The sequence below is a fragment of the Cynocephalus volans genome, chromosome 14 (genome assembly GCF_027409185.1).
Source record: "Cynocephalus volans isolate mCynVol1 chromosome 14, mCynVol1.pri, whole genome shotgun sequence".
Taxonomy (NCBI): Eukaryota; Metazoa; Chordata; class Mammalia; order Dermoptera; family Cynocephalidae; genus Cynocephalus; species Cynocephalus volans.
The window spans coordinates 60,303,214-60,325,601 of record NC_084473.1 but is presented as its reverse complement, the minus strand read 5'-3'; the positions used below and the strand labels follow the sequence as shown (position 1 = coordinate 60,325,601).

The 22,388-nt window shown below is 38.9% G+C and overlaps 1 protein-coding gene across 2 annotated transcripts in view; it reads left to right on the top strand.

The window, feature by feature from the left end:
- Window positions 1-17,544: 17,544 nt before the first annotated feature.
- The window catches only part of VPS54 (VPS54 subunit of GARP complex), a 120,693-nt gene continuing 115,849 nt past the window's right edge, over window positions 17,545-22,388 (top strand). For both annotated transcript variants that reach the window (XM_063077607.1, XM_063077606.1), the window contains exon 1: window positions 17,545-18,059. The gene's annotated coding sequence lies outside the window, so the exon portion shown is untranslated. The remainder of the gene's footprint in view (window positions 18,060-22,388) is intronic.

Sequence of the window (22,388 nt, the reverse complement as noted above, 5' to 3'; positions counted from 1 at the left end):
GAGGGGTCAGGAACTTAGAAGAGACATGCTATTTTATAACCAAAGTTTTAAATTATATCCTGTTATAAAGAGAGAGTCAATTTTTATTGAACTTATGAAAATAGCCACATTGCCATAATAATTATAAAGATATTCAAAGTTTTTAAATTGGGGGGGATCAAATAGGGAGAAAACAAATGCTTTTATCTGTGTTTTAAATTATATTTTACCTAACTGCTGTTAGTTATAGATAGCTTAAGAGAGTTTTCTTAAATCTGGAAAACAAGACATTAATGGGTGATGTTTCAAAATAAAATTTGTAAAAACCTATAATTCCTTTTAATCAGTTCATTAGCTTTATGTAATTAACTTTTGCTGTTTTGACCTTGGTGTGTAATTTCACAAATCCATCAGTTTTTTCATTAGAATTTTGGAAATTCAGTTCAAAGGTATGAACTCAAAGTTTGTCAGGAAACTGTACCTGTCAGAGTTTTTTTGTGAAATATTTGAAGACATAACATTTTAAAATTATAATTGAACCAAGATTATGACTGGGAGCATTTATATCAAGACACAGATTTCCAAGAAACTTACAAGATTTTGGAACACATATTAATAACATCTTAGTATAACCAAAGAAGGTCAAACATTATTTCTTGTTTTGACAATGTTTTTCATGTAGTCTAATTTATCAAATAAGCCAATTGGTTTTGATACATCTCCTACATATCCTTTGAGAAGATCCAGGGCCCTTGGAACCCCTCAAAGTTAGTTTAATTCAAAAGGTTGAGCTTTCGGAATTTGGTTTTGGAAAGTTTGTCAAATAACAAAGGCTTAAAACACTTAGTTAAATAAGATCACAAGTCACTACAAAAATAAAACCAAAATGACAAAGGATTTCAAAGGTAGAGAGCACAAGAAATTATGATAAAACATGAAATAAGTTTCCAAGGCCAGTTATCTAAAAGATAAAGAAAATTTCTTACAATTTTCTATTAAGAGCAGTTAGTTAAGTGCTTTTAGGAAATCTGGTTGTTCCAATGCAAAAGAACAAACTCTAAACCTGTATCAGAATACTTTTGAAATTGATGTTTAATTTTTAGAAAAACTAATACATAATTTGTTTTTAATTTTAGTCAATTTTTAAAATTTCTTTTACAAATTAAACCATACAAACCATTATCACGACTTATTCAGACTTTCTGTTTTTGTCCTATACTTCCTACTTCCTAAATAGCCAGTCATTTTACTCTAGGACAAAAATACACTGTACCAGAAGTTTTTTTCACATAAAAATATTTTCTTTCCCTTTAGCCTTTTTAATCACAACTACATCTTCACATCCATAGCTTTTTTTATATCACCTCTTTTTTACATACTTGTTTTTTCTCTATTAATGTTAAATTGGCCTAATTTGACTAAAAATTATATATAGAAAGGTTTTTCTGGTTTCAGCAGGGTTTACAACTTAAAAGCCTCTAGCAAAGACAAATGTAATCCTGCTTGATTAGTAAACCCAGGCAAAGATGTGTGCTGGTAAGAACATTTTTATATATTCTGGTTAGTAAATGGGCATCCATTTGTCAGAGCAGATTACACAAAGCCCAGTTTGAGCCTCAGCTATTTTTACCAAATAAATATTTATGGTTTCCCAGCCAAAAACTTGGTGTATTAAATCTATACCCTTATCAGAAAATGTTAACTAGGGCCTATGAGATATTGGGCATAGGTCTCCTTTCACCAGCCATCCTGGGTGCCAAGTACCCACATGGCATTTAGGGCCACGTGGAATCCAGAGAGGCCATGTGGAGCTTAAGGCAAAAGACAGCATTCACAAAGATAATGTCTAAGAGATATTGTTTCTCCTAGCACGGCCAGGAAGCAGAGCTGAGATAAGGATGAGATGTGTTGACCTAAAGACAAATTTAGGCAAAAGGTTTAAATCAAATTTTGAAAATATATTTATTTTATCAAAACTTTAGAAAATTAAAGTCATGTGAACTTGAAAAGTATACTTATTTATTTAATGAGCACACATTAATTATAAGCCAATTTGGTACCATGCAGACAATACAAACACGTATAGACACGAACATTTAAACATAACCTACATTTACGTACATATATATTTAGACATAAACAGAAACAATAAGGATTTTATAAGTTTTGTTTAAAATATAATAAGGAGACAGATAAAACAGAAAACTCACTAGTATAAAAGGATAGTTGGGTTTAAATTGTGTTTCTAAAAAATGTTAAAGCTTATCTGTGAGGCTTCACCCTGTTTTAGAGAAAGCAAGGTAACAAATTTACATTGCAAAGCAAATTATGGGAGGCTTTTCAAGGAGATGAATTTGCATTGCAAAGCAAAGTATACAAGCCTTTTCAAGGAGATGCAGAGAAAGTTTTCTTCTTTTAAAAAAATGGCATAGAACTCTACCATAGGATTTTGTGAAGAAATATATAGATGAGGCTAGAAGAAAATTTAGAAGTCTCTTCAAAATAACCAGCTGGATGCCAGAAAATTTGATACCATGTAGTTAAACAGGTAGATTTTAGTCTAGTTTTTGTTTCTCAAATGGGTTACTGAGCTTAAGGGCTGACCTATTAAACAGAGATAGATGAAGCCATTTGACTTTTTGGGGTTTCAAGAGAAAAGCAGCAGACCCAAAAGGAGGTCTGGTTGGTGCCAGGGCTGCATTTCTCATAAAGCCCCAGAGTCTTTGGAAAAGAAGAGAAGCACATGCAGTTAAGAAAAGAAAACATGCTCAAACAAAACCAAAATTGGAAAGAAATATTAACTTCTTTTACTTTAGTTTGTCCAATTTAAAGTTTTTTCAGTTACTGGCAAAGATTAAGTTTTATCCTTTTTTTGGTGACATAGACATGTCTTTGGTTTTTGTTAAGGTTTAGAATAGGTCTCAAAGGGACTTGACATAGATTCCAAACTGTTACAAGGGACGCCTTGATGAGACTGGTTATAAATTAACCAGTGACCAATTTGTTTCGAAATTTTTATGTAAAACCTTTTTCCGTCAGATACCAAGGACATTGTTGTTTAATAGCCACTAACAGTTTTACAAGCTGCCATTTAGTTACTTTATAGCCAGCTGCTTTAAGGAGACATTGGAGTTGTAATTTATGTTGAGTCTCCCTTTTTGTTCAAGAATTTTCCATATTTTAAAAGTGAAAGAAAAAGAAAAAAACCTTCAGATTGAAAGCTAGCTTGACCTGCCTTAGGCATGAAGTCACTAATTGAAAGCCACCTGTGATTCCCTTACCAGGATGTGCAAATATAAATGTTGGACGTCCTTTACTTTCCAAGCTTGGCAAGTCAGTCTCTGATCCATGGAATGCATCACACGGGGCACCATTTGTCACTTCTCCCCCAGGTGACGGAGATGCAAAGGATTACTCAAAGCCCATTTCTTCTGAGCAGTGAGAAGCCCCAAAGGGGTTTATTTCCCATGAACCTTCAAGAGAGAGGCATTCCTTGGAAAATCAACACTGAACTGGGGTCTTCTCTCAGTGTTTATTCTCCAGGCCAGAAAGTTACAGAAAAAGAACATAGGTGGTTACAAAAGAACAGTAAGATAATTGTCATGGCAGCAATCATTAGGTTTAGCTGCACAAAGGACATCTGCCCTTGGAGCCAGCAATTTTGCTGTGTTACAGTTCTTTATCTACAACAGAGACTTTAGCCTGGGGAAAGTTTCCTGTCTTTCACAAGCTTAACATTTCTATGTGTAATTTTAAAAAGTTAGGCTATACGTGAAACTACAGGGCCTTGGAAGCTACGCCCTGTGAAATACATTTGCTTTATACATGTTAGTATCCTCCACAAACCATGGACTTTTTAATGACATGAAATAATAAATTGTCCTCTCTTTTTTTCTTAAGACAGATTTTTTTGTCATTTTATCAAATAATATTAGATCTCATGTCCCACAGAATAACATGAGCAAAAATATATTTGGGGACAGTTAATTATTACACTCATTTCCAGGTAGGTATTACTTTTTTTTGCTTGACGAGTACTGCTGGTAGTCCAAACTTGTTCAAATATCTACCACACTAAGGCAATCCTCCCTAGACCTAATATCCCCTTCCACCTATCACTCCATCTATCCCCTCTTTTTTCTTATGACTCAGCTTCTAGAAACAGTCTATCCATGCTTTGTTCTTCCCCACATAACAGCTTTCAACAGCAGATCATAATCTGCTCCCAGTTCTACCACCTACCAAACATGTCTTGCTAGGTTCAGCAGCGACCTTCATACCTCTTAATCTGATGAACAGCATACATCTTATTTGCATAGTTGACCATTCCTAGCTTCTTCAAAAAAATTTACTTCCTTTGTCTTCTGTGACCCCGCAAACTTCTGGCTTTCCTCTTAGTTCTCTGGCTTCTCTTTTTAGTCTCTCTGATTTCTTTTCCTCCTCTCAGGACCTAGTCCATTAGCCAGAGGGATATGCTGACCACCTATAATCAAATCAGGACTATTGGCATGTATCACTGAGTCTGGTTTAATTATAAAGACAAAGGCCATTTATACAAACTTTGTGTTTGTTCATTGATTTGATTTATGCTTGTATGGATCTGTGGCCAGTCTCAGGTCCTCTTCTCTCTTTTTCTTTTCTCATCTATCTACACTCTCTCCCTTAGGAATCTCATATACATCCATCCTTCCAATTATTCACTATATTGACAACTTTTGAATTTACTTCATTCAGGTCTTTCCTCGAAGTTCCAGACCATATATCTAACTGCTCTTTAACATTTCCAGGTAGCTATTACCTAGAGATCCCAAATCTGACAGGTCTAGTACTGAACTTATGATGTCAAATCTTTTCCTCCTACGATGTTTCCTACCCCATCAAATGTCTCCACCCTCATCCCAGTTGCTCACATCAGGAATCTAGGAGTCATTTTTGTGTCCCCCCCCCACATTCATATGTTGAAGCCCTAATCCTCAATGAGATGGTATCTGGAGTTCAGGCTTTTAGGAGGTAACTAGGTTTAGATTAGGTTATGAGGGTGGGGATCCCATGAAAAAATTAGTGTCATTAGAAGAGGAAGAGACTGGAGCTCACTGTCTTTCTGCCATTGAGGACGTAGGGAGAAGGTAGCCATATGCTGGGCAGGAAGAGAGCCCTCAGCAGAAATCTGATCATGCTGACACCCTGATCTCAGATTTCCAGCCTCCGGAACTGTGAGAAATAAATTTCTCATGTTTATGCCACTTGGTCTATAGTATTTTATCATGGCAGCCCAAGCTAAGACATCTGTCTACTGCTCTTAGTCTTTACCACCACCACCACCTTACCCTACGACCTGGATCACTTGGATACCCTTCGTACTGCTGATGACACATTAATTCATTCTCCACAAAGTGGTCAAATGGATCTTCTAAGAACATGATTGCTCAAAACCCTATTATAGCTTATAGTAAAGTCCAAACTCCATCATGACCTATAACCTCTTGCATGCACCGAACCTCTCATACAATGCTGAAAGGAAGTAGTGACAGTGGGTTTGCTTGTCTTTTGTATCATTTTATCTCCAGTGCCTAAAATAGAGCTTGGGCCATAGTAACTTTTCAATACATATTTTTTTTTTTTTTTTTTTTTGTCAGCTGGCCAGTAAGGGGATCTGAACTTGTGTCATTGCATGACAGCCACATTGGCCCTTTCTCCATTCTCTCTGCTCACCTAGCTCCTTTGTGCCTCTTTCTGCTGGCTCTTTCCTCTGCCTGGGATTCTTTACCACCACTATGCTGCTTCCTTGGCCAGCTCTGATTCATTTTACAGTTTAAATGCTGCTTCCTTGGGCAAGGATTCTCTATTCACCTGCATTAAATCACAGTTTACAAGCTTTCACAGCTCCTACCTTTCCATGACACACATCCCAACTGTTGTTGAACAATTCCTACAATTGTTTAATAATTCTCTTCTCATCCCAGATTGCAAGTTCTATGACAGCATGAACTGAATCTTACTTACTTGGCTACCACTAGTATATAGGACCCAGAAAGTCCTTGACAAATATAAGTGTGGATGGATGTCAGGACGTCTATGTGAGAAAGAAAATATGTGCAGGGGGTTAAGGAAGATTGGTGTAAGAACATTTTTCCTACCTCTTCATTACAATAAATGATTTAGAATCAGAATCAAAATACTGGTTCCACCACCAAGAGGAATCATAATTTTGATGAAGATTAACCTCATTTTGGGGGCAAGTGGTGAGTAATTGAGGTAGCTTCCAATATACTGGGGCAAAATGTAGGTATCTCAGGCTGGCAGTAAAGAATCAGCAGACAGAGGAGAGAGCAATTTCCTTCTCGGATGCCGTTAAACAGAGAGATGTGCTGACCACCTGGAATCCAAGCAGCACTCACTGGCATGCATCAGTGAGCCAGTTTAATCATAGAGACAAAGCCATTTATACGAGCTTTTTGTTTGCTCATTGATTTGATATATGCTTGTTGTAGAGATTTGCGGGGGGAAAAACTTGTCCGTGGTCTGCCTTTCAATTTGTAATAAACACAGAAATACTTATGCTTTGTAAATGTGTCCTTATCCTCATTTTATCATTTCTTTTGCTGTGCATACTGATCTGCAAAGTAAAGTTAGGATAAACTTAAAAGAATAAAAATAGGCTTTTGCATATTTATAAAGGAGGAACACAAAAATAGGCTATACATTTTCTAAAATACAGGATTCTTGCAAAAAAATATGGGAACTGTCTCTTAGATTTGAGAACTGGTAAAGGATACTTAAAATAATTAATGGATTATTTCGTAAGATATTAAATACTTGCTACAAAACAAAATCTTCCCTACATGATGCTTTTTAAAAATAAGTAATGAGAAGATTTATATTTCATATTTTAGTGAGAGCCTAACTTTTCCTTAAGGGGTGGGAGGAGAATCTGGTATTTTTTGGATTTGAAAAATAAGTAATTCCATTTAACATAATTATTTACTTTTTTGGTATTTTGTTGCTGTAGCATTCCCTCAGTACAGTGTGGGACAAAGAGTACCAGACTGGAAATCCTTAAACCTGGCCTGTAATTGGAAATCGGCTGCCACCACTAAAACACTCTCTGTCTTAGCCCTTTGGACCTCCATTTCCTTGCCTGTCAAATGACAGGCCTCTTCTGCTCTAAGAGTTTGATTTCAATGATGTTTTCTTTCTTTTGAAAGAATTTTCATTTTATACAGAGCCTTAAAAGCTAATAAATGTAAGTATTGAAGGGAAAGATACTTTTCTAAATCTAAAGTTAGATTTTTGGAAGACTTCTAAATTAAAATCAGATTCTGATTGAGAACTTATTTTTCTTAAAGCTCAGAAATTCATAGCAATAAAGAGAATAAGGCTAGAAAACAGATATTTTACTGCTTGGTAGAGTGGAAACCAAAATGACCAGACAGTGGCATGAGAATTAAATGACCTTAATAATGCATTTTGGTATCCAAGGAAAGTCCATTATATAATTACAATCCATTGTTACATTAATTTTTTACTTTTGATTATGTTGTAAAATTTTCCTGCTTTCATGATACTCAATGTTGCTTTGTCCTGTTTATATTGCTTGTAAAATATTTCCTCACTGCTTGATTTTTTTTTTTTCTTCTATTAAAAAATAGTACATAGTGGTGTAAGAATTTGTATTCCAACTGTTTAGGGGGTTCTTTCTGAGGGATGGCTGGTATTGAGTCACTTACTCAATTCATGTATAAGATAGTTCTTGAGGAAATCCCTTGAGAGGCCAACTACGGCTTCTGTTTTTCTGGAAGTGTATGTCTTCTAAATTTCCCATAATGTTCCTAGAGAAGTTTTAAATAAAATTTCTCCTTTTCCTAGGGAAGTTTTAAATGGGGGTAATTTTTTTTTTCCTAATAAATGTTGGACCATTCTGTCCTTATAGTCCTACTCCATTGTAGAATTGCATGTTTAAAAAATAATTTCAAATAATTATTACTTACAATACTCCAATTATAAAATAGGCCAAGACTATCATCTTTATCATAAACCTAATAAATTAATAGTGGCTTACAAAAATCTTGAACCCTATAATATAGTGGCAAGTTGTTTTCAAGACATTAGACTAACTAGTTATTTATTCTGCTTAGTGTATGAAAGAAAGTAGTTTATGTTTATAAGAGCCAGTTTGTCTTTATCATTCATTCATTATTTCAACAAGTATTTATTGCCCTCTTATCTCACACCAGGCACTGTTGTAGGTGATGGGGGATGCTTTAGATTGAATGTCCCTCCCAAACTCATTCCATTGAAGCTTGGTTTCCACTGTGACTGCTGAGGGTGAGAAGTCCTATTATGGTGGTTGAAAGGTGGGGTCTTGAAGAGGCGATTAGATTGTGAGGACCATGCCCAAGTAAATAAATTAATCCATTGATGGTTTAATGATGGTCATGGGCATGGTTTTCAGGGCTATAAAGGAGAAGGAATGAGGAGTTAGTGCTCTTTCTTCTCTCCCATTTTCGCCATGTGACATCCGGCATTGCTGTAGAGTCACCTCACCTGATGAGTTCCCTGAACTTTGCAGTTCCCAGCCTCTGAAACTGTAAGCAATAAATATTGCTTCTTTATAAATCACCCAGTTTCAGGTATTTTATTATAACCAACAGAAATGGACTTATACAGGGGGTAAAGTGCTAAACAGAACAGACACAACTCCCTGACCACATAGAGCTTGTCCTCATGTGGGGACAGACAGACAATAGATAAGTAAAATATATAGTGGGTTAGATGATAATAAGAGCTAAGGAGAAAAGTAAAGTGGAAAAGCAGACAGAGCTTGGTGTTGCAATGAGAAATATGGGTATCAAGGAATGCCTTATTGAGAAGGTGAGATTTGAACAAAGACCTGATGGAGGTCTGAGAGTTAGCCATGTGGACATATGGAGGGATTCCAGGCAGAGGGAAGAGCAACAGCAAATGCTCTGAGGCAGGAGCATGCCTGGCATGTCCCAAGAACAGTGAGGAGCCCAAAGTGACTAGAGCAGAGTGAGAAACGGCGGGGGGGGGGGGGGGGGGAGCAGAAAGAGATAACGTCAGAGAAGTAAGAGAGAGATGAGATTATGTAAGGCCTTTCAGGGACTTTACCTTTTATTCTGAATGGGATGGGAGCTTCTGGAGAGTTTTAAGCAGAGGAATGTCATGATCTGACTTAAGTTTTAACAGGATCAAGCTGACTATTGTGTTAAGAACAGACTAATGGGGCACAAAGGCAGAAATGCAGAGATGGGCTAGGAGTCCTTGCAATAATCTAGGCAAATTGAATCATAGCACTGCACAACTCCAAGCATCATTCATCCTGAAGTTTCTGTGAATGGTGTTTTCTGTAATGAGCAGTGTGTTATAACCCAACAGATGCAATCCAGGGACCCTCAAGCGAGATGGCTTGGACCAGGGTGGCTGCAACATGAGTGGTAAGAAGTGTTTAGTCTGGATATACTTTAAAGTAAAACTAATAGTACTTGTTGACACATTAGATATGGTATATGAAAGAGTCAAGAATGATTTCAGGATCATCCATTAATTTCATAAATTATTAATATTCATTATACCATATACCATTTACTAAGGAGTAATTTATATTTATTTAATTCAATAAGCATATATTGGAAGTCTACTATGTAGTATACTGTTCCAGATTCTATGAGGAAATTTTAAAAAAATATAATAGCAGCAAGAGAAAATTCTGTCCTGCAAGTATTTATAATTTAGTTTGTTAGACAAAGTCTCCATAAAGAACCAAATGAAAGAGTAAAAAACCCAAATACTGCATAAAGCAATGTAAAGCAAAAATACAATACATCCTCTGGAATCTGGGTGGAAGCTGCCACGCCTCCACAGCTTTCATGTCCTGCTGGCCTGCAGACTTAACAAGACGTGGACCCCACCGAGGTTGCAGGCTTCTACTTTCCAGAGCTGCTGTACAAACCACACTTGGGGGCACCATTTGAGGCAGGGCTGCTCTAGCCAGAGCAGCTGGAATGCAGGGAGCAGGTTCCCTAGGGCAGCTGTGCCCCAGGTCTGTCCTCTGGGACAACTCAGTCCTTCTAGGCCTCAGGGCCTGTGATGGGTGGGGCAACCTCCCAGACTTCTCAAATGCCTTTAGGGCATTTTCCTCCATTGTCCTGGTTATTAGTATCTGGCTGCCTCATTGCCAAGATGCCAAGATAATATCTTTAGCAACCAGTTCATCTGCTTCACCATTGCATTTTTCTCCTGCTCTCCACTTCTCTACCTCATGGCCAGGCTGCAAATTTTCCAAATCTTTATGCTCTGCTTCCCTTTTAAATGCTGGCTTTACATCATGCCTTTGCTGCCATAACTCAGAGTAGGCTATTAAAAGTAACCATGCAGCTTTCTTAATGATTTGCTTATTGGAAATTTCTTCTGCCAAGGATTCTGGCTCACAGCTCTTAAGTCCCACCTTCCACAAAGTCCAACGGCATAGACACAATTCAGCCATATTACCTGCTATGGTGTAGCAAGGATGATCTTTTGTTCAATTCCCAATAAGTTCCTCACTTCTGTCTGAGACCTCATCATCCACATGGTCTTTACTGTCCACATTTCTATCAGCATTCTGATCACAACAATTTAACCAGTCTCTAAAATCTCCAAACTTTCCCTCATCTTTTTCTCTTCTTCTCCAAACTCCTCCAACCTTGGTCCATTACCCAGTTACAAAGCTGCATCTACATTTTTAGGTATCTGTATAGCAACACCCCACTCCTCAGTACCAATTTTCTGTCAGTCTGTTTTGTGTTGCTATAACAGAGATACCTGAGACTGGGTAATTTATAAGGAAAAGAGGTTTATTTGGCTTACGATTCTGGGACAGCCGCATCTGGTGCAGGCCTCAGGCTGCTTCTACTCATGGTGGAAAGTGGCAGGCAGCTGGCGGGTACAAGCAGATCACATGGTGAGAGGCAGCAAGAGAGAGAGAGAAGAGGTGCCAGGGTCCTACAAACAACAAGCTCTTGTGGGAACTAACAGAGCGATAACTCACTCATTACTCCCCCCTCCCCCAGGGAGAGCATTAATCCATTCATGAGAGGTCCACCCCATGACTCAATCAGTTTCCAACACTGCCACATTGGAGATCAAGTTTCCACATGAGGTTTGGAGGGGACAACACATCCAAACTCCAGGAGGTACTATCATCATTCCTATGAGGAACTGAGCTTTAGAGAGCTTAACTAACATGCCCAAGGTTACTTAGAAAGTGGCAGAGCTGGGATGCAAACCCAGAGCCCGTGATACTATTATACCATAACATGTTCTTTTGTACCTTATGCATATTGAACATGATTCAGGGGGAGAAAAAAGCCAATCCTACCAAAGTACTCTAAACTCTCAAAGCCTCTATGTATAAAAATTATTTTTCTAATGTTATAGTTTTATCATTTTATTCATTTTGCCAAACTTGAGTGGGAAGTAATATTTGCAATATCATCAATCCTACTTTTAAAGATACTGATACTACAGTTGCTTTTTGTTTTTTTGTTTTTTTTTTTAAAGATGACCAGTAGGGGGATCTTAACCCTTGGCTTGGTGTTGTCAGCACCAGGCTCTCCCAAGTGAGCTAACCGGCCATCCCTATACAGGGATCCGAACTCGTGGCCTTGATGTTATCAGCACCACACTCTCCCAAGGGAGCCACGGGCTGGCCCGACTACTAGAGTTGGTTTTGAATAGCCCTAGATGCTGGTATACACACACACATATATGAACTCTGAACACACGCTATAGAAGTAACAGTTGAAAGGGTAGAAATGCCAATGGGGACTTCTAATAGACCAAGATCAAAATAAAAAGAGAGGAGGAAAAGAGGGGGGGCAAAAGGAAGAAAACTAACACTGTTTATTGAGCATTTAATGTTATCAGTTACTGTATTGAAATGCTCATTTAATGTTTACAATAGTTCTATTATTAGCTTCATTTATGTGGGAGAAAAATAAAGTGTAAAGAGGTCATTGCCTCTATTTGCAGATGAACAAACTAACGGTTAAAGACTGAGATCAAAGTCACATAGCTAAAGTGTTAAAGCCAAGCTGAAAACTCAAGTTTACCCAAACTCCAAAGCCTGAGATATTAATCACTGTAGGTGTTAGAAAGACTCAAGGGTAGCCTCTCCATGATTCCTACCTCCTGCTCTTCACACCTTGTGTAATCCCCTCTCCTTATGTGTGAGTGGAACTTGTAACCTGCTTCCAAACCACCCACTATGGCAAAGTATATCATAGTATATCATTCTGTCTTGCTGGCAGCTTCACTTCAGAGACTTTAGAGACACTCCTCACTGGCTTGATGAAGTAAGCAGCCATGTCAGGAAAACCCACAGGATGAAGTGGCCTGTAGGAGCTGAGGGCAGCCTCTAGCCAGCAAGAAGCCAGGGCTTTCAATCCTGCACCTACAAGAAAATGAATTCTGCCAACAACTTGACTGAACTTAGATGGAGATTCTTCCCCAGTCAAGCTTTCAGATGAGAACACTGCCTAACTAATGCTTTGATTGCAGCCTTGTAAGATCTTAAGCAGAAGACAAGCTAAACTGTGTCCAGATGCTTGACTCACAGAAACTGTGATATAATAAATGTGTGTGTTTTTAAATTGCTAGTTGGTAGTAATTTGTACACACCAATAAAAAACTAATACACCACACTATCTTGGTTTTCTCTGTGCTTGGAGTGTAGTAAATTCTTAGTTAATGGTAGCTGCCATTACTATGATAATAAAAATGGAAATTTGAAATATCACAATCAAAGAGAAAGGTAGCAGAGAAATTTAACAGAGGTTAATAATTGCTTCTAAAATAACCAAGCAGCTGATATAGAAGACAGAAAAAGATGGTGCGTTGAAGACTTGTACATTACTTCCAACAATTATTGAGTGCCTTACTTTCACATGAAATGTTATAAAATTTCTACTGGTGCTTATACCCACATTTAGTTTTAGCATTTTACACCATACTCAAAGTAAATTGGAAAGTTTTCCTACATTAAGATAGTCTTACATTAGATATAAAGAAATAACAAAACATAGCTTCAGGTTAAGAGTTATATTGGTATAAATTATAATTTTTAAACATTGTAACATTTAAAAATAGCTAAAATATGATGTATAAAATAATTCAGGACATTGGATCGAAAAACCAAATCCTGACAAAACAACTGTCAGCATGATACTTTCAGTTCATGAGTGCATGTGGATTTTGCTTACCAAAGATAATTTACTTATACTAAACTCAATGTAATTACACATATCTGGCTGTAGAGTAGGTTAGAGAAGTTGGGTGAGTTTCCATTTGATTGATATCAAGGTTTGCTATTGTGAAAGGAAGAGGGGCTACTTGCTAAATTGCAAAATGATTTTTCTATTTATTCTTTGTACCAGTGCCTCCTTTCCCATCTGTCTTTATATTAGCATGTACGTGTATAGTTTCTGTCAAATGACTTATTAAAAATGGCAGTGGTCATTGATTGAATAGATATGTTAACTTTACTATTGCCACACACACAAATATGCACTGATTATAAAAGGGTACTTCAAAAAGTTTGTGGAAAGGGCCGAGCCTGTGGTGCACTCGGGAGAGTGCGGCGCTGGGAGCGCAGCGACGCTCCCGCCGTGGGTTCGGATCCTATATAGGAATGGCTGGTGCACTCACTGGCTGAGTGCCGGTCATGAAAAAGACAAAAAAAAAAAAAAAAAGTTTGTGGAAAAATAGAATTAAAAGATAATAAGAATCTTTCCATGCATGTTTTTGAAGTACCCTCATATAGTAAACATAAGCATAGGCCTTGCTATAGTTCGAATGCCCTCCCAAAATTCATATTGATGCTTGATTCCCATTGTAACAGTGTTAAGAAGGTGGGAATTGACTACGGTATTTGAAAGGTAGTGCCTTTGGGAGGTGACTGGATCCTGAGACTGCACTCACGAATGTATTCATCCATTCACTGATTAATAGGTTAATAGATAAATGGGTTAGCACGGAAATGGCACTGATGGCTTTATAATGAAAACAAGTGAGCACATTTACGTGCTTTTGCCCCCCTTGCCATGTGATATCCTGCACCACTTTGGTACTCTGCTGAGAGTCCCCACGAGGAATAAGGCCCTCATCAGATGTTCTCCCTTGACTTTGGACTTCTTAGCATCTAGAACTGTAAGAAATAAATTTTGTTTCTTTTTAAATTACCCAGACTAAGGTATTCTGTTATAAAAAACAGAAAACTGACTAAAACAGGCCTTTTATAGGTGTTATAGCATTAGAAATTTTGCCATCCTCTCTCTAATGAGACTATATGATCCTGATGACTGTCACCTTTCATGATTCTTAACAGGTATAGTAAATATGCCAAATACAGTGTTAGTGATATGGTAGCTAAATATTTTCTTTATATTTGCTTCTTTTGAAGGCAATCAATGATGGAATCTTAACTTCTACCAGTTTTTCTTAATTTTTTGTCATCTGTGCTTTCTGGAAATGAACACTAATAATACCTGTACATACTTATTTGTGATTTGCCCTTTCTTTCTAATACTGAACTTGTTCAAGTGATAGCAAGTGAATATATTAATTTGAAATTTATCTACCTTTAAATGAAATTACTTGTCCAGTTCACACAATCTCTCTCTCTCTTTTTTTTTTTTGCCAACCTGATCATCATTATGTATTTCACTGCTTAGATTCAAGATTATGAATTGTTCTGTGAAAAAGTAAAAGTAAACATTGCATTGGATCCCTGAAAAAACTAAGCATAATACTCAATGTGTATTTTCATCCTATGGTATGTTATCAACAGATGGATAATGAGGAAGCAAACCAGTTTGTCTTGTTCTAGTGTCTAGGAGATACACTTTGGCTATCATTTAATCCATGTGCCAACTAGAACAGCTTAGAGTTTTTTTTGGAACAAGGTGGGGTATAAACACAAATATTTTTTAAAAGGCCAAACCAGCCAGACTCAAGGCAATTTTTGAACTGCTGTTGACTTCCTGGTTTCAAAATATAATAACTTGCTAAATCCACTACTTCATATAATCTGTGAACTGATTCTAGACATGAAGTGAAATTATTTTGCTTTCTGGCCTTAGGTGAAATTTGGTTAATCCTTTCCTTAATATTTTCATAATATAAACTCATCTTTTTTGTTTGTTTGCTTTTAAGTTTTAATTAACAAATAATAATTGTATATATTTATGGAGTACAATGGGATTTTTTTTTTTCTCTCTCTTTTTTGACTGGTAAGGGGATCGCAACACTCGGCAGGGTGTTGTCTGTACCACACTCAGCCAGTGAGCGCACCGGCCATCCCTATATAGGATCTGAACCCAGGGCCTCGGTGCTACCAGCACTGCATTCTCCCTAGTGAGCCACGGGGCCGGCCCACAATGGGATGTTTTGATATATGTATATATTGTGGAATAATTAATTCAAGCTAATTGACATACCCATCAACTCACCTTTTTTTTTCTTTTGGCAGCTGGCCAGTAGAGGAGAGTGAGGATCCAAACCTGTGACTTTTGTGTTATAAGGTTGTGCTCTAACCAAATCAGACAACTGGTCAGCCTTCTCACCTACTTATTTTGTATGGTGAGAACATTTAAAATCTACTCCTTTAGCAACTTTAGAAAATATGATACATTATTATCAACTGTGGTCACCATGCTGTGCAGTAGATCACTGAAAGTTATTCTTCCTGCCTAACTGAAACTTTGTACCCTATGACTAACATCTCCCCTTTCTCCCTTCCCTCTCAAACACCCTCACCCCCACTTCTATGTAAACTCATCCGGTTTTATGAGAGATCAGGGATTTACAAAGATTTTATTATTTTATAGTTAAATTTATTTCATACTCAGGATTGATTTTCTCATCCTCCTTATTAAAAATGTTAAACAAAAATTAAAACAGGCCCTTGTTTTGGATTAAGTTCCTGCACTAGGCCCCAAAAGACCAGTCTAAAAATCAAAATGGAGTCACCCTCACTAATTTCCAGGTCACCAAATCTAAGCTAAGTTGTGGTCTGACCTTCCCAGAAATCAAGAGAGCCTATTTCTCAAACAGGTCAGTTTAAATCTTTATTAGGTATGATAATGAAGTTGCCTCAGCTTTAATCATTACATTAAAAGGAGAGCCTAATGTAACCTGATGTTAAATAATCAATTGTTTTTCTATTGCTCTGTCTCCCTGTCCCCACGTTACAAGGAACTTTCCTTTGAAATGACTTTGAAATAACCAATCTCCTTTTTGTTCTTTGTTTCTGCTTTCTTCAGTTTTTTCTGTCTGTAAAACCAATCTCCTCTTGGCTCATTGGAACACTTATTCTATTTTATGGAATGACATGTTGCCTGAATCTAGACTCTCAATAAAGCCGATTAAGTCTTTAAATAAACTTGCTGTAGTGTTGTCCTTTCACACAAAATTGTAGATAATTGAATTTAGAAAAATATAATGTAAGATTTTCCCCTCCACTGTTTTTGTTTCTTTCCCTTTTGTGCTTCCCTTCCCCCAACTTTAGCTCTTTGGTGAGTAAAGTATTATCTCACAAAGAGTTATGCTCACAGTTTTCAAAGAGACTTCTTAGAAGTGAAACTTGCATTAACTTTTTTTTTTCAATCCCCAGTTATAAGTTACATTTTCACTTTTGATTTGTTAAAATATACTGAGTGTCTTGGAAATGCTCGAAACATTTTTAGGCAAAGAAATGTATCAAAATAGAATGAAATCTTCCTAAAATTAAGACATAAGCACTCAAATGGGGACTTTTTTCCTCCTTTTAAAAAATATACTAAGACATTCCCTCTCTTGTGGGTTGTATTTTTAAAACCAGGCTGAATTGGAATACTTTTAAAAATCAGAATTAGGGGGTATTAATAAACGCACGCACACTAAACTTATCTCAAACAGCAAGAATAACAACTGATTTCAGTGCCAGGGAAGCGGGAAAGGTGCCTGGGAGGAAGGCCTGGAACTTGAGGAAGACTTGGAGAAGGACTGGATGGGGGAAAGGCCTCAAAAGAGAGACAATGCACTGTTTTCAGAGTCCAGTTGGCTGCAGGGGAGGGGCGACCTTTAACCTGTGAAGGGCATTTGTTTGGGAACTCCGAACAGCGTTTACTTTAAGGGGGTGAGAGATGGAATCTTGTGGAAGTATCTGCTTTAATAGGTCCCGGGTGATTTAGGGACGTTTGGAATCAGTTGGTGTGGGGGGGGGGGGTGCCAGGGCCACGCTAAGGGATTGCTTCCCCGTCCCAGGGAAGGCGGCAGATGGCACCTGGGTGTTCCTGAGAACGACTGGGGGAGGGGGGAGGGTTGTGGGAAAAGTGTTCAGCGCGGATTTCTGTCTTTGCATGTAGGACTATTAGAGGAGGTGCAGGGAGCCGTGCGACATATTCCCCGCCCGAGTGGAACGCCGGCTGCGCTCGCGGCTAGCGCGCCGGCCAGGGCCGAGGCCCCTCTCCCGAGGCGGCGGGCGCTCCCCCCGGCCAGGGCCGCGGCCCGCCCGCCCCGGCGGAGCCGCGCGGTGGATTGTGGGCTGGGGGCTGCGGCGGCCTCCGGCGCTCTCTCCTCGGACCGACCGGGCCAAGCCGGGCCGGCCGGCGGGGTGAGGGGAGCAGTGGAGCAGGGAACAGAAGCGCCAGGGGCAGTAGTCGCGGCGCGGCGGCGGCGGCGGCTCTCCTGGAGGCCGGGGATGTGGGAGAGGCGGTGGCAGCAGCGGCGGAGGCGGCGCTGCGGACCCGGGGGAAACTGCTGGCTGACAGGACACCCGGGAGAGACGTGAGGGAGCCGCCGCTGCCGCCTCTCACCCCCACGCGGAGCTGGGCTCGAGAGGGCGGCCTGTGCTCCCCGGGCCCACGGGCCAGCCGGAGCGGCGCGGGACGGGGGCGGGAAGCCGGGCTTGGGCTCGGGCCCGGCCGGGCTCCGGGCGCTGGGAGGCGGCGGCCGCGGAGAAGCAGCCTCGGAACGACGTGGAGGGCTGGAGGCGGCGGCGATGCACTAGGCCTCGCTCTGGGGCGGCTGCCCGGGACCCGCAGGTAGGTGTCGGCTCGGTCCCCCGCGCTTCGCGGCCCACCCTGACTCCGACCTACTTCGGAGAGAGGGACCGAAACCCCACCCCCTGTGTCTCCTCCCCAGCCCTAGGCGAACAGAGTTTCGGCCACAACTGACCGGCGCTTGAATCTTCCATTCTCCTCTCCGCCACCTCTTCCTCTTCCTTTTCCTCTTCTCTCCCTCCGGGATCGGGGCCGGCCACCGTGCTCCCCACCTCCTGTCGGCGGCCACAAACGCCGCTCTTGCCCCTCTCGCCTCTCTCCGGGATCCGGGCTCTGGAAATTCCACCACCTTTGGCTGCTGCCCCCAAACTTTGCCTTTCTTTTTCCAGTCCGGCCCTTAGTCCTCTTTGGATGCTTTTAAAAATTTAAAAAAAAATTTTTTTTTTCTCTCCTGGGAAGGCTAACCCAAAGAATAACTCGGTGTTTTGCAGTTTGACAATTTAGCTCACAGTAATTTATTCAGTAATTAATTTTCTTCAGTTCTGCCTCCTTCCATCTCTGCATAGATACACGGGCAGGCCATCCCTGCCCTCCCGTCATAGAGTTGGGAACTTTTGCCTGACCATTGCAATTAGCCACTTGGTCTATGTGCTGAGTTCTGGGTAGCATTTTTAGATTTTTGGCTGATCAGGGTTGCAAAAATTCTTTTTTCATTCCCTTTTAACCAGTTTGCTTTTCGGTTTTTATTGAGGCTCTTTTTACTTTCGAAGAATTAAATGGTTTGGAGTGTTTTTGTTTTTAATTGACTCTGAATTTTCAAACCTAGGGCAGTCTTAACAAGTAAATGCATACAAGACAAGTGATAACATGATAAATTACTTGTAGAATACTGATAAATGTGTTATTGTGGTAACTTAAACTGCAGATTTTGACGAACATTTACTTTTGTAAATCTGATGGGGAGTTCTAATTGGAAAAGTACCTGGAGTACCTAAATGACTTTTAAGCAGTTATGATGGAACCGATAGAATGACAGTATTTGTTTGATTGTATTTGTATTGCAGTCATAGTCTGATTTCCTAGAAATGGATATTGATAGTTCAACAGATAGAAATTGATATTGATAGCATAGTGATCATAATTGCCTCATGATAGGTTTGGGTAAAAATGATCAATATGTGTAATTGATAGTTGTGACTTGAGGGAATAGATGTTGCAATTTTACTGTGATTTGGCTATTTTTAAATTATGTTCTGTAAGTCTAAGAGATGTTACAGTATGAGGATCACTTTTAGAAGAAATGAAATGAAAAATGTTTTAATAGTTTTCTTTATAAAGGCATCACAACAGAACTGCCTATGTTTTGTTGTAAGTATGCATGTATTTTGTTCTTGTAGAAGTATTGTTACTATAGCATTTGGCTTTTTGAAATGTTTTTCATTGTTTTCAAAATTGTGACAGATAAGATTATCCCAAGTTTACTAGGAAAGATGATTAAATTTGCATATGTTTATGTTTTCTGGAAAAGTTAAAATTTATTTCTGGATTAGATAATTAAGTTTTTATGTCAGAATTAAAATCAAGTCTTTTACAACCCTTGAGATGTCAAACTTGCAAAATTTGTTTTTAATCACACTCCTTTTCCTAGCAGTAAAGTTGATTAAGATTCCTTTTCCTGCTCTTAGTTTTTTAAAAACAGCTTTATTGAGATATAATTGACGTACCATAAAGTATACCCATTTAAAGTGTACAATTCAATGGATTATAGAATATTAGCAGAGTTGTGCAACCATCACCATAATCTAATTTTAGAACATTTCATTACCCCCCCAAAAAAACTTTGTACTCATTAGCAGTTGCTCCCCATTCTCCCCACCTCACTGCAGCTCTGGGCAACCAGTAATCTACTTTGTATCTCCATATTTGCCTAATGTCTGCCTTTCAGGTAAATGGTATCAGCTCACAGCTACTTGAAACGTTTTTCTTATAAAATCAATTCACATTTAAAATTTTTAATTTGAGTTAGGGAATAAGCAACTGATGACCGGTATTAAAAGTGATGTTGTAAACAACTGATGAACTGTTTGGTTGAATTCAGCATAAATATAAAGTTTAGAGTAAGAAAAAAGTTAGCATGATGTCTTCAGAGACCTGAAGGGTTGGTTTGGTCAGCTGGGAGTCAATAAGTAAAAGTTGGAGGAGTACTTTTGCCATTGAATATTAGAGTATCAAGTTGTAAAGAATCTTAAAGGTCATTGGCTTACTTCCTGCTTGCCTCACAAATAGTTGGCAGGAACCAAATGAGGAAATCTGGAGTAAAAGCTTTAATGCATGGCTCAAGAACTACAATGTAGCCATGTAAAGCAAGAAAGGGGGGTGGTGGGGGTGAATGGGGGAGTTGGAAGTTAGAATTGTTTAAATTCTCCCATGTATGTATGTACTTGACATTTGCTAGCAGAGCTGGGAAAGAACTGACATTCCTCCAACTTTGGAGAAAAGTGACTATAATGGGTGACTATGATGTATCCACATATATGAAACCTTGTTACAAAATCCTCTAAACATGCTTTAACCTAAAGAAGGATTGCAAATACATTATTTACATATCTTGTACTATTAACATCTCCAAATTTTATTTTATTTTTTTTTTTACTTAGGCTCCGAACCCGAGGCCTTGGTGTTCTTAGCACCGCACTCTCCCGAGTGAGCCACGGGCCGGCCCAACATCTCCAAATTTTAAAAATAAAGTTAATTGTTTTTTGTTTTGTTTTGGTTTTGGGTTTTTTTTTTTTGGTGGCTGGCTGGTACAGGGATCTGAACCCTTAACCTTGGTATTATCAGCACCATATTCTCTGAAGTGAATTTTTAAAAATTATGATTTTTAACCAACAGGGTTGTTTGGAGGCTTCCTTTCTCAAAGATCCGGCACCCTAACATCTAAAACAATAGTTCTACGGGGGCGATTTTGCCCTCCCAGGGACATGTGACATGTGGCAGTGTCACAACTGAAGGTTGGCTGCTATTGGCATCTAGCCAGGGATGTTGCTAAATATCCTGCAATGCATGGGACGTACTCCACCCCGCCACACCCACACAACAAGGGAATTATCCAGCTCAAAATGTCAATAGTACTTTTCTAAACCTATGGTTTACATGATTCTGGTAAGGGCCTGAGCTAGTGTTCTGGTCCCCTACCAGGTGGGGAAATACTCTCAGTGGTCTCTGTTTGTGGATTAGATTAAAACTTTAGATCCTCTAACATCTCTCTTTCTTTGCGGGGGAAGGCAGTTGAGGGAAAAGTAAAAGGAAATCTGTTTATGACATAATGCAAATATTCTTAGTCTGTTAGTTCTCTTCAAGTCTGAAGAGAAAAACCCTTTTTTCTCCCTGAAAATGACAGCCTTATTGAACTGCAAATTTAAACTACTTTTTTTTTTTTTTTTGAGTCTCTTCTGGTTTATTTTTCCTTTGACTATCATATTGTCAAAACAACTACGTAAGCAGTGTCACTGCCCCCTTTCAGTAAAGTCAGCTCTTATGGTTTGCTCATATCTGCCCAGCTGGCTGAGTTTATCACTGTCTTATACTTAACTGTATATTTATGCATCTTTCAGAATCTCAATGTTCTTCTAGTGCCCACTGCAATACATTTTTTCTGACATTTCCTATTGTCTATATTAGAGTTGGCATATAGCGTGGGTGATTTTACCTTCTGTGTGTATTTGTTCATTGTACCTCCTAATCTGGCATTCAGTAGTTATTTTTCATCATTGACAATTGACTGCTCTGTTTTGAATATTAGAGAAAGAAAAAGTGAAAGAAAAGTAGGTGAGAATTGGTGATAACCCAGATTTAGGAGTGGTAACAGTAAAAATTTCTCATTAAAAATAGAAGAGTGAGAAGGATAGCAAAGGTATGCTGGAGGTGGGGGGTTCTGCATTCTTTCTACACATTGTTATTTGGGCTTTCTCATTGAAAATATGTCTCCTATAGTAATTAATACAGAGGAGTACTTTTGGATGGTTTGCTCAGATTTGCTCACCTTTAGAACTATGCAGACGTGACGATTGGCTTTGGTGTAACTAATTTTTTCCAAACTTTCCTTTTCTAGGTCATTTGTCTCCTCTAGAACTTGTTAGATGAATAGCTTTCTTAAACTCTTCAGCTTCACAAAATATTTGCAAACACATGTGCTGTGCACTAGGAGAGCAAGATAGTCACAGGCCGTGGCCTCAGGGAGCTTATGATCCATGCATGTCATGAGAGTGAGTTTGAACTTGATCCTTTCTGGGGATGGCTTGCTTGACTTTACTGGATCACAATTTCATTAGATCATGACTTTGGCAGTGGTGCTTAGGGTTTTCCAGGAGC